This window comes from Melanerpes formicivorus, unplaced genomic scaffold, assembly GCF_026170545.1.
Source record: "Melanerpes formicivorus ecotype bairdi unplaced genomic scaffold, bMelFor1.0.p_v2 SCAF_3058, whole genome shotgun sequence".
In the NCBI taxonomy this organism is placed as follows: domain Eukaryota; kingdom Metazoa; phylum Chordata; class Aves; order Piciformes; family Picidae; genus Melanerpes; species Melanerpes formicivorus.
Genome location: NW_027145409.1, coordinates 10,851 through 17,679, shown reverse-complemented (window position 1 = coordinate 17,679; position 6,829 = coordinate 10,851). Strand labels below are relative to the sequence as shown.

The window sequence follows — 6,829 nt, the reverse complement described above, 5'->3', positions numbered from 1 at the left end:
GTCTGTCAGATCTTTTCTTTGGCTGGATTCATGATGTTACCAGCAGGAGCCTGTGGTGTGAGTGGAGCTGGTTGATATATTAATTGCAGATAGATGAATCAATGCATTTGCACATTGTTCTGTTTGTGAATCCCTTGTGAATCATTGCTGATTTCTAATAATGTTTTGAGAAGCATTCACCCACATGGAGTATGGGACAAATCTCAGAACTTTGTAAACTATTCAGGCTTTAGCAGCAATTATCCAGTGTGAATGTTTCAGTCACATGGCATCACTCATGCTTCATCTTTGATGCCATCTTTTTTTCCAAACAGGTGCCTAGTAACTAATCCAAGTACAGCTTTAGGGACAAGTGAATATTCAGGACATGCAGAAAACCTGTGCTATAAATAACAAGTCAACCATTATACAGCTAGTTGAGGAAAAAGCCCCAAAGGGGCTGAGCAAGGATATCTATCATTAACATTTTTGTTCTTTTTTGGCTGTTCTGCCAGCCCTGGGCACCATGTCAGCTGCTGTGATGACAGCTGTAATGCGTGGGTTTGTTCTTTCTTTACTGACAGGTACCAGCAGTGCAGAAGTAAAGGAAAATCGCAACATTGGCAACCTGGAGGATCATCCAATATCCCCTAATGAGCGGGCAAGAGGGGGAACACCTAGCAGTAAGAGGAAAAGGCCCTTGGAGGATGGCAATAACGGCCATTTCTGCAAGTTCCAGCTCATCTGGAAGAAGGTCTCCTGGTCAGTGACGCCAAAGAACGCTCTGGTTCAGCTGCACGAGCTCAAGCCAGGTTTGCAATACAAAATGGTTTCCCAGACAGGCCCAGTGCATGCTCCAGTCTTCGCCGTGGCTGTGGAAGTGAACGGACTCACCTTCGAAGGCACGGGGCCCACCAAGAAGAAAGCCAAAATGCGTGCAGCGGAGCTGGCCCTGAAGTCATTCGTTCAGTTCCCCAACGCCTGCCAAGCTCACTTCGCCATGGGCAACCGCATCAACCCATCCACAGACTTCACTTCCGACCAGGCAGACTTCCCAGACACTCTGTTCAAGGAGTTCGAGCCCTCCACGCACAGCGAGGACTTCTCCGTCTACCACCCCGTGGAGGACGAGCTGCTCTCCACCGCCTACCGGCACGGCCGCCTGCTCTGCCACACGCTGGACCTGATGGGCCACGGCAAGCAGGGCAAGCACTGGGCGGCCTCCAAGGCGGAGGGCGAGCAGAACCCAGTGGTGCTGCTGAACGAGCTGCGCTCGGGGCTGCGCTACGTCTGCCTCTCGGAGACGGTGGAGAAGCAGCACATCAAGAGCTTCGTGATGGCCGTGCGCGTGGACGGCAGAACGTTCGAGGGCTCGGGACGCAGCAAGAAGCTGGCCAAGGGGCAAGCGGCGCAGGCAGCCCTGCAGGCCCTCTTTAACATTCGCCTGCCCAGCCACATTCCCAGCAGGAGTAAATGTCACCACTTGCCACAGGTGAGAGCCCCTGGGTAGTCACAGGCTCACAGGATGTTAGGGGTTGGAAGGGACCTTCAAAGGTCATCAAGTCCAACCCCCCTGCCAGAGCAGGACCAGAGTATCCAGCACAGGTCACACAGGAACACATCCCTTATTACTGTATGTCCTATCCCTTATTACTAGGGAGAGGAGACCAACCCCTACCTGGCTCACACCTCCTTTCAGGGAGTTGTAGAGAGCAATGAGGTCTACCCTCAGCCTCCTCTTCTCCAGACTAAACAACTCCAGTTCCCTCAGCTGGTCCTCACCAGCCCTGTTCTCCAGACCTTTCCTCAGCTTTCTTGCCCTTCTCTGGACATGCTCCAGCACTTCAATATCCCTCTTGTAGTGAGGGACCCAAAACTGAACTCAGTACTCAAGGTGTGGCCCCACCAGTGCTGAATCTAGGGGGGCCACCACCACACTGGAGGAAGCCTTTTGAGGAACAGGATTGGTTTTGCTGTAGCTGTTTGTTGCTCTGCCAGATAGTTCTCCTGATGTTCTAGCAAGTGCCATGCCACAAAAGAGCCCTTTTCCCATAGTATGATCCAGATGCCACACACAATAGCTTGCAAACCATATCCTGAAATAATCTAGTACCATTTGCAGCCCTTTCCATAGGACGCACAGCTAAGAGGGCAGAGCGTAAGGAGAAATACCAACATGTCAGTTGGCTGGAGAGAATGATTTTGAATCAGGCAGGAGAGTTGGGTGCACTGCTGCATGTCTCTTGACAGAAAGGAGCCCAGAACCAAAGGGGTGCCCCAAATCCTCCTTTTAGGGTTAATTTTTGATGAGGACAGTGCCCTTCAGAGGAAACAGAAGTGACAAAGAACATGCCTGCGTCAGAACAAACTCCCCAGACAATTCTGCCACTAGAAGATTTAAGTGGTTTTTTTTATTACAGGCTTACTTTGGGGGTTGTATTTTACTTACTTTCAAATATGCCTCAAATAGCACAAGGGGTAGTGAAAGCTCTGAGGTTTTCCTAGAATAAATGTACAGGTTACAGAAAATAGAGATGTGAAGTACACACTTTGCACATCAAAATTTCATGGCTGGTCGTAAGCCAAAGGCTATCTTAGCATTACTCAGACTTCTGTCAATTTTCTTAGTTCAAAGGAAGCCAGGATTTGCAGACGTTGGGAAGCATTACATGGGCTCAAGTCATTTCTTCATTTGTTTGTGCTATCATAAAGGGTTTGATCCACCAGCACCAGGAGCTGATCTGCTACTACAAAGCTCCCTTTATGAAGGGAGCTGTTAATGTCCAGAATTTAATGCAAAGCACTGAGAGTCGCTCTGCTGCTGGCTTGCTGTGAGACCCTAGGCAAGTCATTTAAATCCAATATGCCTGTAATAAAAATGGGCATATTATTTGAAAGAACACTTCAAGATCCTTAAGTAGTGTGTAAATGCAAATTATTGGTAGCAATTCTCATTAGCATCAGTAAAGAGGTTCATTAGATGTCCGAGGAATGTGATAGGACATGAATCCTTTAGATGACGTAATTGCCTGCAGGGTCTGGTGACTGAGAAGGTTTCTTCCTCTGTTTCAAAATAAAGAGGAAAACATGAGCTATGTAAATTCTAAACTACAACATAATCTCCCACCTCTTCCTTTTAATTCTGCTTTGTAAACTCCATGAACCAGTGGGATAATAACATAATTTAATATCAGCCATGATCTTCACAGAGTGCTTTGCAGGCGTTTAGGAAGCCTTGGCCAGCCTGGAGGTTCCACCTCCCAGTACTCCTCCAAGTGAGAAATCTGTGCTGTGTCCTGGCAGAATTCATTCTGGTAAAAAGTCGTTTGTTTTGATGAACACCTGCCCTACCTCAGGGAAATCTAGCCCTTAGATATAGTAAGAAATCTTTAGTCCCATCCTACTGGCTGCTTTGCTGCCCCCAGTGAACCTTGCATACATTTGTACACCTGGAGAAACTTTTCATCTCATAATTTAAAGACAAAGTAATTGAGATTGTGGCTTCTTTGCTGCCATCAACACTGCTTTGATCCATTTCTGTGATCCTGATGCAGGAACAATGATGTGTAGGGCACCTGAGCTCTTTCCCATGTATAATGTAGCTGAGATAATCCAAGAGCCAGCTGAACTATTCACAAGATCGGCCCATCAAACTGCCAACTACTGTTCTTCCTCAACCAGATGTCTTATCTGTGCTATGCCATTGAAGTGCAAGGTAAATGCTGTTGATGGTCTGAGGCTGGGCACACCATGTTGAGCAGAACAGCCAAGACAGAAGCCCAGAGGTCTGCTAAGCTAATGGCAGAGATAAAGTGAGTCATGAGAATGGCAACACTGAGTGTCTGCTCTGAGCCACTAAATATTGCTCCTCGTTTCCTAGCATACTTGGTCTGAACTCCTGTGGTCCACTCAGTTATATGCCATTTCTTCAATTACCAGCTTTTATGAAAGTCTGACAGTTGCTTCTCCCCACCTTGGGACCTAACGTTGCTATATTCCACAACAGGAGACAGTATCAAAGGGGGCAGCCCTGATGAGTTTGTGCTGGTGGAAATACATCACAGCGCCCAGGCTTCCCGAGTGCAGTGTGCTGAGCACAGGAGATCAAGGTGACCCCCAGCTGCATCTGACCAGTGTACAGCTTGTTTTTCTAATCTTGTAGTCCTTCTAATCTATCTCACTCAGTCTAAACACCATTCTTACTGCCGTAGAGCAAACCCATTAATTAATATTGCCGTAACAAATTAGCAATAGAGGGATGTTTGCATTTCAAATGGACCTACATTAAAAAAGAATAGGTGTGAAAATCACATTCGCTCCTCTTTGAAATGACTTAACACTGCTGTTGCTGGTTCACATCCAGGGCCTCCAAAGCAGCAGCTGTCAATTTGTTACATGAAACCTCACTGCATGTTGGGTATTACAGAAAAAAAAAAAAAAGAGAGAGAGAAAAAAAAGAAACAGGATTTTTTTTTTTTCCTTTGGCAAATAAACTTTAACTCTTGGACTCCAGTTAAATCCCCTGTTTGCCAGAAGCTGCATTTGCTGTTCACAGCAGCCTCAGCATCCCCACTGCGATTATTCTTTATGATGAGCAGGTTGGGGATTCCTGACAGCTAACTTCAGTGTCAGCTTGGTGAGTGTGGTGGTTCAGGCTGGGTGCCTCCCCTGGTGCCACCACACAAGCCACACCTGTGGCGTCCTGAGGGTCAAGCCCAGTGGGTGGACACAGAAAGCTATGTATTTCATCCCATAATGCTCTGCTTCCTTATAAAACCATCAGCGGGGTCCTGCACTTCCTCTTTCTTCCCTCACTGCTATCTGGTAATGGGGGGAGCCATCTCGTGGCCTCTTGGGCCTGGTTAGACCCAAGGCCGGGGGGAAGGGCAGTCTCAGATCTGGCCAGATCAGAAGAGAAAATGAGAACCGACTGAACTCAGACTGAGTTCTTAAAGCCACGTTTCTACTGACCTGCCAATGAAATTCGTTTAGAATTATCTTTGTTTTCCTTTTTCACACCTAAACATTTCGGCTAGAGAATTCTGTAGCTGTCCCTTTCTTAAAGGCACACCCTAAAACTGTCACAGTGAGAAGTGTCATGGGAAGAACACCACCGTGTTGGGGAAAGCCCCATACCCCATTCCTCTCACCCACCGCCCTGCAGAGCCCTGCTTCTCTGTTTTGTAGAGCTGGGTTCTGTTCTTATGGTATTAATTGTTGCTGCATCCTTGACTTTGTTTCTCTCTCAAGGCTCATTTACCACCTTCCTTGCAACCATACCCTCTCACCTGCATCACAGTTAAGTTGGGGCTGGCAGTGACAGGTCTGACTGATGCAAAGAGGGACAACATAACAGCTGGCACGGAGCTTTGAGAAGCTGTTGCAGCATGTTTCTGTGAAGGGCTTTGTCTGGTCAAGTGATTAGGTACAGGTTTTTATAACCTTCTCTGTTTTCTCCTACAGAAAGGGAAACAAACAGCTGATAGGTGTCTGTGTAGCTCTTGACAGTGAGGAGCAAGCAAGGGAAATGGTGGGGACCAGAGAGATGTCTCTACAACATGAATAATGTTTGATTTTCAGCCATCTGGTTTTGGCTCTGTAGGTGGGGAAAGTTGTTTTTTATAATCAGAGCAACAGGCAGTCAAGACATTTATAGGATTACAGTTTCTTAAGCCAAACAATGGCAAAAGAACCAATTTAGAGGCACAGCATTAGTGCACTGGATACCTTTATTATTATCCTGACTGCTAATAAGATTGCAGTCACTTCTAGGCTCACAGCTGAGGAAACAGGACCACCCCCCACCCCTCATACAAGTCCAACACAAAAGATTACTGTTGCCCCAGAGAGATTACAGCCTGAGTCTTAGATGAGGAAATTACTGTGTTTAAATGTATATAATCCACACAAGATCAAAGGGAGATGCAAAAGGGCTGCCTGCATGGAATCACAGGAAACAAATTAACAGGGCAGAAAGGACTCTGGTCATTTGCTCCCACAGCACCAGGACATGTGTGTGGACGCGTTAAGGGGGTTGCAAATGAGAACCAGTCAGCACTGCAGAATAACACAGTGCTTTGCATCAGCTGGGCTACAGGCACGCTCCAGCTATCTGGTGCAGAGAGAATTGGCTGAGTTGGTGTAGCCATCTCCACCCTCCATAATTCTCTCTTTTGCTCCTTGTTTGCTGTACCCTGTAACTCCCTGCTCTCTCCAACAGGATCCCCAAAAGATTCACCTGTGCTTTGTGTTTAAGTCCTGCATGATCCAGAACACGCTCAGGGCTTTCAGAGCATTAGGTACCTAAACAATACCCTTCTAGGGGAGATGTTAAAGTGTAAATAGACCACTCAGCTAATTAATAATACTTAGGAGAGCTCTAATATTGGTTATAATTGGTTAATGAATGGTTGATCTTCATCTAGATAAATGAAAAATAATTTTAATACCTTCAAGGAAAAAACCTTTACGGCATTTTTCTCAGGTGTACATATGCTCTCATAGTTTAAGTTTATAGGCAACCCAAAGCCTTTCTTCCTCTGAGACAGGGAAAACAAAAACTATCTGATTTTCCTTGATAAAGACTCTGCAAAGTGCCCTGTGATTAGCGTGCATTGAGTGGGGTGAGTCTGATTCAACCATCTGACTTGGTGGCTGCCTGTTCTTTAACTAGTTGCAAGTACTGTACAACCATGCACAACCATTCACACATCCACAGAAGCAGCATCTGATTTCTTCCCTCCAGAGTCTGGATCACTCATTAACCATGGCTAGTGAGTCACAGCGTGGACTCTACTGACTTCTGTGCTTGCCCACAAGGAGCCAGCCACCTCACCTATCAAGGAAGCTG

The 6,829-nt window shown here is 46.6% G+C and overlaps 1 pseudogene; it reads left to right on the top strand.

Moving 5' to 3' along the window:
- Window positions 1-505: 505 nt before the first annotated feature.
- LOC137440472 (double-stranded RNA-specific editase B2 pseudogene) lies at window positions 506-1,489 on the top strand (annotated as a pseudogene).
- The last annotated feature ends 5,340 nt before the right edge of the window (window positions 1,490-6,829 follow it).